Raw genomic sequence first — 11,548 nt, 5'->3', positions numbered from 1 at the left:
TCGGTCGAGTTCCCCATTCAAATGCATGTAACAGTGAGAAACGCACTGTCTTGGCGAAAGAAAGCGTTTTTGTACAACTTCATATAAATAGCTGTAACTTTTGATAGAAGACTCAGACAAACATGTTTATGGCTTTATCTTATAGAACTCAAGGTCCCCGTGCTGGGAAAAAAGGTTTTGCAGCTGTTGGAGCTAAGATTTTCAAGTTATACACATAATGAAAACCTATACTTTGTTTCGGTCGAGTTCCCCATTCAAATGCATGTAACAGTGAGAAACGCACTGTCTTGGCGAAAGAAAGCGTTTTTGAACAACTTCATATAAATAGCTGTAACTTTTGATAGAAGACTCAGACAAACATGTTTATGGCTTTATCTTATAGAACTCAAGGTCCCCGTGCTGGGAAAACAGGATTTGCAGCTGTTTGAGCTAAGATTTCCAAGTTATACACATAATGAAAACCTATACTTTGTTTCGGTCGAGTTCCCCATTCAAATGCATGTAACAGTGAGAAACGCACTGTCTTGGCGAAAGAAAGCGTTTTTGAACAACTTCATATAAATAGCTGTAACTTTTGATAGAAGACTCAGACAAACATGTTTATGGCTTTATCTTATAGAACTCAAGGTCCCCGTGCTGGGAAAACAGGATTTGCAGCTGTTTGAGCTAAGATTTCCAAGTTATACACATAATGAAAACCTATACTTTGTTTCGGTCGAGTTCCCCATTCAAATGCATGTAACAGTGAGAAACGCACTGTCTTGGCGAAAGAAAGCGTTTTTGTACAACTTCATATAAATAGCTGTAACTTTTGATAGAAGACTCAGACAAACATGTTTATGGCTTTATCTTATAGAACTCAAGGTCCCCGTGCTGGGAAAAAAGGTTTTGCAGCTGTTTGAGCTAAGATTTCCAAGTTATTCACATAATGAAAACCTATACTTTGTTTCGGGCGAGTTCCCCATTCAAATGCATGTAACAGTGAGAAACGCACTGTCTTGGCGAAATAAAGCTTTTTTGTTCAACGTCATATAAATCGCTGTAACTTTTGATAGAAGACTCAGACAAACATGTTTATGGCTTTATCTTATAGAAGTCAAGGTCCCCGTGCTGGGAAAACAGGTTTTGCAGCTGTTTGAGCTAAGATTTCCAAGTTATACACATAATGAAAACCTATACTTTGTTTCGGTCGAGTTCCCCATTCAAATGCATGTAACAGTGAGAAACGCACTGTCTTGGCGAAAGAAAGCGTTTTTGAACAACTTCATATAAATAGCTGTAACTTTTGATAGAAGACTCAGACAAACATGTTTATGGCTTTATCTTATAGAACTCAAGGTCCCCGTGCTGGGAAAACAGGATTTGCAGCTGTTGGAGCTAAGATTTTCAAGTTATACACATAATGAAAACCTATACTTTGTTTCGGTCGAGTTCCCCATTCAAATGCATGTAACAGTGAGAAACGCACTGTCTTGGCGAAAGAAAGCGTTTTTGAACAACTTCATATAAATAGCTGTAACTTTTGATAGAAGACTCAGACAAACATGTTTATGGCTTTATCTTATAGAACTCAAGGTCCCCGTGCTGGGAAAACAGGATTTGCAGCTGTTTGAGCTAAGATTTCCAAGTTATACACATAATGAAAACCTATACTTTGTTTCGGTCGAGTTCCCCATTCAAATGCATGTAACAGTGAGAAACGCACTGTCTTGGCGAAAGAAAGCGTTTTTGAACAACTTCATATAAATAGCTGTAACTTTTGATAGAAGACTCAGACAAACATGTTTATGGCTTTATCTTATAGAACTCAAGGTCCCCGTGCTGGGAAAACAGGATTTGCAGCTGTTTGAGCTAAGATTTCCAAGTTATACACATAATGAAAACCTATACTTTGTTTCGGTCGAGTTCCCCATTCAAATGCATGTAACAGTGAGAAACGCACTGTCTTGGCGAAAGAAAGCGTTTTTGTACAACTTCATATAAATAGCTGTAACTTTTGATAGAAGACTCAGACAAACATGTTTATGGCTTTATCTTATAGAACTCAAGGTCCCCGTGCTGGGAAAAAAGGTTTTGCAGCTGTTTGAGCTAAGATTTCCAAGTTATTCACATAATGAAAACCTATACTTTGTTTCGGGCGAGTTCCCCATTCAAATGCATGTAACAGTGAGAAACGCACTGTCTTGGCGAAATAAAGCTTTTTTGTTCAACGTCATATAAATCGCTGTAACTTTTGATAGAAGACTCAGACAAACATGTTTATGGCTTTATCTTATAGAAGTCAAGGTCCCCGTGCTGGGAAAACAGGTTTTGCAGCTGTTTGAGCTAAGATTTCCAAGTTATACACATAATGAAAACCTATACTTTGTTTCGGTCGAGTTCCCCATTCAAATGCATGTAACAGTGAGAAACGCACTGTCTTCGCGAAAGAAAGCGTTTTTGTACAACTTCATATAAATAGCTCTAACTTTTGATAGAAGACTCAGACAAACATGTTTATGGCTTTATCTTATAGAACTCAAGGTCCCCGTGCTGGCAAAATAGGTTTTGCAGCTGTTTGAGCTAAGATTTCCAAGTTATACACATAATGAAAACCTATACTTTGTTTCGGTCGAGTTCCCCATTCAAATGCATGTAACAGTGAGAAACGCACTGTCTTGGCGAAAGAAAGCGTTTTTGAACAACTTCATATAAATAGCTGTAACTTTTGATAGAAGACTCAGACAAACATGTTTATGGCTTTATCTTATAGAACTCAAGGTCCCCGTGCTGGGAAAAAAGGTTTTGCAGCTGTTTGAGCTAAGATTTCCAAGTTATTCACATAATGAAAACCTATACTTTGTTTCGGGCGAGTTCCCCATTCAAATGCATGTAACAGTGAGAAACGCACTGTCTTGGCGAAATAAAGCTTTTTTGTTCAACGTCATATAAATCGCTGTAACTTTTGATAGAAGACTCAGACAAACATGTTTATGGCTTTATCTTATAGAAGTCAAGGTCCCCGTGCTGGGAAAACAGGTTTTGCAGCTGTTTGAGCTAAGATTTCCAAGTTATACACATAATGAAAACCTATACTTTGTTTCGGTCGAGTTCCCCATTCAAATGCATGTAACAGTGAGAAACGCACTGTCTTGGCGAAAGAAAGCGTTTTTGTACAACTTCATATAAATCGCTGTAACTTTTGATAGAAGACTCAGACAAACATGTTTATGGCTTTATCTTATAGAACTCAAGGTCCCCGTGCTGGGAAAACAGGATTTGCAGCTGTTTGAGCTAAGATTTCCAAGTTATACACATAATGAAAACCTATACTTTGTTTCGGTCGAGTTCCCCATTCAAATGCATGTAACAGTGAGAAACGCACTGTCTTGGCGAAAGAAAGCGTTTTTGAACAACTTCATATAAATAGCTGTAACTTTTGATAGAAGACTCAGACAAACATGTTTATGGCTTTATCTTATAGAACTCAAGGTCCCCGTGCTGGGAAAACAGGATTTGCAGCTGTTGGAGCTAAGATTTTCAAGTTATACACATAATGAAAACCTATACTTTGTTTCGGTCGAGTTCCCCATTCAAATGCATGTAACAGTGAGAAACGCACTGTCTTGGCGAAAGAAAGCGTTTTTGAACAACTTCATATAAATAGCTGTAACTTTTGATAGAAGACTCAGACAAACATGTTTATGGCTTTATCTTATAGAACTCAAGGTCCCCGTGCTGGGAAAACAGGATTTGCAGCTGTTTGAGCTAAGATTTCCAAGTTATACACATAATGAAAACCTATACTTTGTTTCGGTCGAGTTCCCCATTCAAATGCATGTAACAGTGAGAAACGCACTGTCTTGGCGAAAGAAAGCGTTTTTGAACAACTTCATATAAATAGCTGTAACTTTTGATAGAAGACTCAGACAAACATGTTTATGGCTTTATCTTATAGAACTCAAGGTCCCCGTGCTGGGAAAACAGGATTTGCAGCTGTTTGAGCTAAGATTTCCAAGTTATACACATAATGAAAACCTATACTTTGTTTCGGTCGAGTTCCCCATTCAAATGCATGTAACAGTGAGAAACGCACTGTCTTGGCGAAAGAAAGCGTTTTTGTACAACTTCATATAAATAGCTGTAACTTTTGATAGAAGACTCAGACAAACATGTTTATGGCTTTATCTTATAGAACTCAAGGTCCCCGTGCTGGGAAAAAAGGTTTTGCAGCTGTTTGAGCTAAGATTTCCAAGTTATTCACATAATGAAAACCTATACTTTGTTTCGGGCGAGTTCCCCATTCAAATGCATGTAACAGTGAGAAACGCACTGTCTTGGCGAAATAAAGCTTTTTTGTTCAACGTCATATAAATCGCTGTAACTTTTGATAGAAGACTCAGACAAACATGTTTATGGCTTTATCTTATAGAAGTCAAGGTCCCCGTGCTGGGAAAACAGGTTTTGCAGCTGTTTGAGCTAAGATTTCCAAGTTATACACATAATGAAAACCTATACTTTGTTTCGGTCGAGTTCCCCATTCAAATGCATGTAACAGTGAGAAACGCACTGTCTTCGCGAAAGAAAGCGTTTTTGTACAACTTCATATAAATAGCTCTAACTTTTGATAGAAGACTCAGACAAACATGTTTATGGCTTTATCTTATAGAACTCAAGGTCCCCGTGCTGGCAAAATAGGTTTTGCAGCTGTTTGAGCTAAGATTTCCAAGTTATACACATAATGAAAACCTATACTTTGTTTCGGTCGAGTTCCCCATTCAAATGCATGTAACAGTGAGAAACGCACTGTCTTGGCGAAAGAAAGCGTTTTTGAACAACTTCATATAAATAGCTGTAACTTTTGATAGAAGACTCAGACAAACATGTTTATGGCTTTATCTTATAGAACTCAAGGTCCCCGTGCTGGGAAAACAGGATTTGCAGCTGTTTGAGCTAAGATTTCCAAGTTATACACATAATGAAAACCTATACTTTGTTTCGGTCGAGTTCCCCATTCAAATGCATGTAACAGTGAGAAACGCACTGTCTTGGCGAAAGAAAGCGTTTTTGTACAACTTCATATAAATAGCTGTAACTTTTGATAGAAGACTCAGACAAACATGTTTATGGCTTTATCTTATAGAACTCAAGGTCCCCGTGCTGGGAAAAAAGGTTTTGCAGCTGTTTGAGCTAAGATTTCCAAGTTATTCACATAATGAAAACCTATACTTTGTTTCGGGCGAGTTCCCCATTCAAATGCATGTAACAGTGAGAAACGCACTGTCTTGGCGAAATAAAGCTTTTTTGTTCAACGTCATATAAATCGCTGTAACTTTTGATAGAAGACTCAGACAAACATGTTTATGGCTTTATCTTATAGAAGTCAAGGTCCCCGTGCTGGGAAAACAGGTTTTGCAGCTGTTTGAGCTAAGATTTCCAAGTTATACACATAATGAAAACCTATACTTTGTTTCGGTCGAGTTCCCCATTCAAATGCATGTAACAGTGAGAAACGCACTGTCTTCGCGAAAGAAAGCGTTTTTGTACAACTTCATATAAATAGCTCTAACTTTTGATAGAAGACTCAGACAAACATGTTTATGGCTTTATCTTATAGAACTCAAGGTCCCCGTGCTGGCAAAATAGGTTTTGCAGCTGTTTGAGCTCAGATTTCCAAGTTATACACATAATGAAAACCTATACTTTGTTTCGGTCGAGTTCCCCATTCAAATGCATGTAACAGTGAGAAACGCACTGTCTTGGCGAAAGAAAGCGTTTTTGAACAACTTCATATAAATAGCTGTAACTTTTGATAGAAGACTCAGACAAACATGTTTATGGCTTTATCTTATAGAACTCAAGGTCCCCGTGCTGGGAAAAAAGGTTTTGCAGCTGTTTGAGCTAAGATTTCCAAGTTATTCACATAATGAAAACCTATACTTTGTTTCGGGCGAGTTCCCCATTCAAATGCATGTAACAGTGAGAAACGCACTGTCTTGGCGAAATAAAGCTTTTTTGTTCAACGTCATATAAATCGCTGTAACTTTTGATAGAAGACTCAGACAAACATGTTTATGGCTTTATCTTATAGAAGTCAAGGTCCCCGTGCTGGGAAAACAGGTTTTGCAGCTGTTTGAGCTAAGATTTCCAAGTTATACACATAATGAAAACCTATACTTTGTTTCGGTCGAGTTCCCCATTCAAATGCATGTAACAGTGAGAAACGCACTGTCTTGGCGAAAGAAAGCGTTTTTGTACAACTTCATATAAATCGCTGTAACTTTTGATAGAAGACTCAGACAAACATGTTTATGGCTTTATCTTATAGAACTCAAGGTCCCCGTGCTGGGAAAACAGGATTTGCAGCTGTTTGAGCTAAGATTTCCAAGTTATACACATAATGAAAACCTATACTTTGTTTCGGTCGAGTTCCCCATTCAAATGCATGTAACAGTGAGAAACGCACTGTCTTGGCGAAAGAAAGCGTTTTTGAACAACTTCATATAAATAGCTGTAACTTTTGATAGAAGACTCAGACAAACATGTTTATGGCTTTATCTTATAGAACTCAAGGTCCCCGTGCTGGGAAAACAGGATTTGCAGCTGTTGGAGCTAAGATTTTCAAGTTATACACATAATGAAAACCTATACTTTGTTTCGGTCGAGTTCCCCATTCAAATGCATGTAACAGTGAGAAACGCACTGTCTTGGCGAAAGAAAGCGTTTTTGAACAACTTCATATAAATAGCTGTAACTTTTGATAGAAGACTCAGACAAACATGTTTATGGCTTTATCTTATAGAACTCAAGGTCCCCGTGCTGGGAAAACAGGATTTGCAGCTGTTTGAGCTAAGATTTCCAAGTTATACACATAATGAAAACCTATACTTTGTTTCGGTCGAGTTCCCCATTCAAATGCATGTAACAGTGAGAAACGCACTGTCTTGGCGAAAGAAAGCGTTTTTGAACAACTTCATATAAATAGCTGTAACTTTTGATAGAAGACTCAGACAAACATGTTTATGGCTTTATCTTATAGAACTCAAGGTCCCCGTGCTGGGAAAACAGGATTTGCAGCTGTTTGAGCTAAGATTTCCAAGTTATACACATAATGAAAACCTATACTTTGTTTCGGTCGAGTTCCCCATTCAAATGCATGTAACAGTGAGAAACGCACTGTCTTGGCGAAAGAAAGCGTTTTTGTACAACTTCATATAAATAGCTGTAACTTTTGATAGAAGACTCAGACAAACATGTTTATGGCTTTATCTTATAGAACTCAAGGTCCCCGTGCTGGGAAAAAAGGTTTTGCAGCTGTTTGAGCTAAGATTTCCAAGTTATTCACATAATGAAAACCTATACTTTGTTTCGGGCGAGTTCCCCATTCAAATGCATGTAACAGTGAGAAACGCACTGTCTTGGCGAAATAAAGCTTTTTTGTTCAACGTCATATAAATCGCTGTAACTTTTGATAGAAGACTCAGACAAACATGTTTATGGCTTTATCTTATAGAAGTCAAGGTCCCCGTGCTGGGAAAACAGGTTTTGCAGCTGTTTGAGCTAAGATTTCCAAGTTATACACATAATGAAAACCTATACTTTGTTTCGGTCGAGTTCCCCATTCAAATGCATGTAACAGTGAGAAACGCACTGTCTTCGCGAAAGAAAGCGTTTTTGTACAACTTCATATAAATAGCTCTAACTTTTGATAGAAGACTCAGACAAACATGTTTATGGCTTTATCTTATAGAACTCAAGGTCCCCGTGCTGGCAAAATAGGTTTTGCAGCTGTTTGAGCTAAGATTTCCAAGTTATACACATAATGAAAACCTATACTTTGTTTCGGTCGAGTTCCCCATTCAAATGCATGTAACAGTGAGAAACGCACTGTCTTGGCGAAAGAAAGCGTTTTTGAACAACTTCATATAAATAGCTGTAACTTTTGATAGAAGACTCAGACAAACATGTTTATGGCTTTATCTTATAGAACTCAAGGTCCCCGTGCTGGGAAAACAGGATTTGCAGCTGTTTGAGCTAAGATTTCCAAGTTATACACATAATGAAAACCTATACTTTGTTTCGGTCGAGTTCCCCATTCAAATGCATGTAACAGTGAGAAACGCACTGTCTTGGCGAAAGAAAGCATTTTTGTACAACTTCATATAAATAGCTGTAACTTTTGATAGAAGACTCAGACAAACATGTTTATGGCTTTATCTTATAGAACTCAAGGTCCCCGTGCTGGGCAAACAGGATTTGCAGCTGTTGGAGCTAAGATTTTCAAGTTATACACATAATGAAAACCTATACTTTGTTTCGGTCGAGTTCCCCATTCAAATGCATGTAACAGTGAGAAACGCACTGTCTTGGCGAAAGAAAGCGTTTTTGTACAACTTCATATAAATCGCTGTAACTTTTGATAGAAGACTCAGACAAACATGTTTATGGCTTTATCTTATAGAACTCAAGGTCCCCGTCCTGGGCAAACAGGATTTGCAGCTGTTGGAGCTAAGATTTTCAAGTTATACACATAATGAAAACCTATACTTTGTTTCGGTCGAGTTCCCCATTCAAATGCATGTAACAGTGAGAAACGCACTGTCTTGGCGAAAGAAAGCATTTTGAACAACTTCATATAAATAGCTGTAACTTTTGATAGAAGACTCAGACAAACATGTTTATGGCTTTATCTTATAGAACTCAAGGTCCCCGTGCTGGGAAAACAGGATTTGCAGCTGTTTGAGCTAAGATTTTCAAGTTATACACATAATGAAAACCTATACTTTGTTTCGGTCGAGTTCCCCATTCAAATGCATGTAACAGTGAGAAACGCACTGTCTTGGCGAAATAAAGCTTTTTTGTTCAACGTCATATAAATCGCTGTAACTTTTGATAGAAGACTCAGACAAACATGTTTATGGCTTTATCTTGTAGAACTCAAGGTCCCCGTGCTGGGAAAACAGGTTTTGCAGCTGTTTGAGCTAAGATTTCCAAGTTATACACATAATGAAAACCTATACTTTGTTTCGGTCGAGTTCCCCATTCAAATGCATGTAACAGTGAGAAACGCACTGTCTTGGCGAAAGAAAGCGTTTTTGTACAACTTCATATAAATAGCTGTAACTTTTGATAGAAGACTCAGACAAACATGTTTATGGCTTTATCTTATAGAACTCAAGGTCCCCGTGCTGGCAAAATAGGTTTTGCAGCTGTTTGAGCTAAGATTTCCAAGTTATACACATAATGAAAACCTATACTTTGTTTCGGTCGAGTTCCCCATTCAAATGCATGTAACAGTGAGAAACGCACTGTCTTGGCGAAAGAAAGCGTTTTTGAACAACTTCATATAAATAGCTGTAACTTTTGATAGAAGACTCAGACAAACATGTTTATGGCTTTATCTTATAGAACTCAAGGTCCCCGTGCTGGGAAAACAGGATTTGCAGCTGTTTGAGCTAAGATTTCCAAGTTATACACATAATGAAAACCTATACTTTGTTTCGGTCGAGTTCCCCATTCAAATGCATGTAACAGTGAGAAACGCACTGTCTTGGCGAAAGAAAGCGTTTTTGTACAACTTCATATAAATAGCTGTAACTTTTGATAGAAGACTCAGACAAACATGTTTATGGCTTTATCTTATAGAACTCAAGGTCCCCGTGCTGGGCAAACAGGATTTGCAGCTGTTGGAGCTAAGATTTTCAAGTTATACACATAATGAAAACCTATACTTTGTTTCGGTCGAGTTCCCCATTCAAATGCATGTAACAGTGAGAAACGCACTGTCTTGGCGAAAGAAAGCATTTTGAACAACTTCATATAAATAGCTGTAACTTTTGATAGAAGACTCAGACAAACATGTTTATGGCTTTATCTTATAGAACTCAAGGTCCCCGTGCTGGGAAAACAGGATTTGCAGCTGTTTGAGCTAAGATTTCCAAGTTATACACATAATGAAAACCTATACTTTGTTTCGGTCGAGTTCCCCATTCAAATGCATGTAACAGTGAGAAACGCACTGTCTTGGCGAAAGAAAGCGTTTTTGTACAACTTCATATAAATAGCTATAACTTTTGATAGAAGACTCAGACAAACATGTTTATGGCTTTATCTTATAGAACTCAAGGTCCCCATGCTGGGAAAACAGGATTTGCAGCTGTTGGAGCTAAGATTTTCAAGTTATACACATAATGAAAACCTATACTTTGTTTCGGTCGAGTTCCCCATTCAAATGCATGTAACAGTGAGAAACGCACTGTCTTGGCGAAATAAAGCATTTTTGTACAACTTCATATAAATCGCTGTAACTTTTGATAGAAGACTCAGACAAACATGTTTATGGCTTTATCTTATAGAACTCAAGGTCCCCGTGCTGGGCAAACAGGATTTGCAGCTGTTTGAGCTAAGATTTCCAAGTTATACACATAATGAAAACCTATACTTTGTTTCGGTCGAGTTCCCCATTCAAATGCATGTAACAGTGAGAAACGCACTGTCTTGGCGAAAGAAAGCGTTTTTGAACAACTTCATATAAATAGCTGTAACTTTTGATAGAAGACTCAGACAAACATGTTTATGGCTTTATCTTATAGAACTCAAGGTCCCCGTGCTGGCAAAATAGGTTTTGCAGCTGTTTGAGCTAAGATTTCCAAGTTATACACATAATGAAAACCTATACTTTGTTTCGGTCGAGTTCCCCATTCAAATGCATGTAACAGTGAGAAACGCACTGTCTTGGCGAAAGAAAGCGTTTTTGTACAACTTCATATAAATAGCTGTAACTTTTGATAGAAGACTCAGACAAACATGTTTATGGCTTTATCTTATAGAACTCAAGGTCCCCGTGCTGGGAAAAAAGGTTTTGCAGCTGTTTGAGCTAAGATTTCCAAGTTATTCACATAATGAAAACCTATACTTTGTTTCGGGCGAGTTCCCCATTCAAATGCATGTAACAGTGAGAAACGCACTGTCTTGGCGAAATAAAGCTTTTTTGTTCAACGTCATATAAATCGCTGTAACTTTTGATAGAAGACTCAGACAAACATGTTTATGGCTTTATCTTATAGAAGTCAAGGTCCCCGTGCTGGGAAAACAGGTTTTGCAGCTGTTTGAGCTAAGATTTCCAAGTTATACACATAATGAAAACCTATACTTTGTTTCGGTCGAGTTCCCCATTCAAATGCATGTAACAGTGAGAAACGCACTGTCTTCGCGAAAGAAAGCGTTTTTGTACAACTTCATATAAATAGCTCTAACTTTTGATAGAAGACTCAGACAAACATGTTTATGGCTTTATCTTATAGAACTCAAGGTCCCCGTGCTGGCAAAATAGGTTTTGCAGCTGTTTGAGCTCAGATTTCCAAGTTATACACATAATGAAAACCTATACTTTGTTTCGGTCGAGTTCCCCATTCAAATGCATGTAACAGTGAGAAACGCACTGTCTTGGCGAAAGAAAGCGTTTTTGAACAACTTCATATAAATAGCTGTAACTTTTGATAGAAGACTCAGACAAACATGTTTATGGCTTTATCTTATAGAACTCAAGGTCCCCGTGCTGGGAAAAAAG

This window comes from Maylandia zebra, linkage group LG20, assembly GCF_041146795.1.
Source record: "Maylandia zebra isolate NMK-2024a linkage group LG20, Mzebra_GT3a, whole genome shotgun sequence".
Taxonomy (NCBI): Eukaryota; Metazoa; Chordata; class Actinopteri; order Cichliformes; family Cichlidae; genus Maylandia; species Maylandia zebra.
The sequence above is the reverse complement of the archived record's forward strand: the minus strand, read 5'-3'. Positions refer to the sequence as shown.